We start from the raw sequence: 250 nt of genomic DNA, 5'->3' as shown, positions 1-250 counted from the left end.
AAAGTTAAGCCGTTTCGCGGAAAAACTTGTATCGAAACATTTTGTCTCCAAATATTATTTGAAGTAGCCCAAAAAATGTATATTATCTTATATTCTTATAGTGTTTTATCGAAAAAGTTTATTTTAAGTTACATTCAAATGTTTTAAAAATCTCAGCTCAATTAAATAACAATTTTAACAAACTACATACTTTAGGGACTTTGTTAGCTTGTTGTTCGGGTAAAAGTGCCTCAGAGCTGGCAACCCTCAA

This window comes from Ostrinia nubilalis, chromosome 1 (genome assembly GCF_963855985.1).
Source record: "Ostrinia nubilalis chromosome 1, ilOstNubi1.1, whole genome shotgun sequence".
Classification (NCBI taxonomy): domain Eukaryota; kingdom Metazoa; phylum Arthropoda; class Insecta; order Lepidoptera; family Crambidae; genus Ostrinia; species Ostrinia nubilalis.
This window is presented reverse-complemented; position numbering follows the sequence as displayed.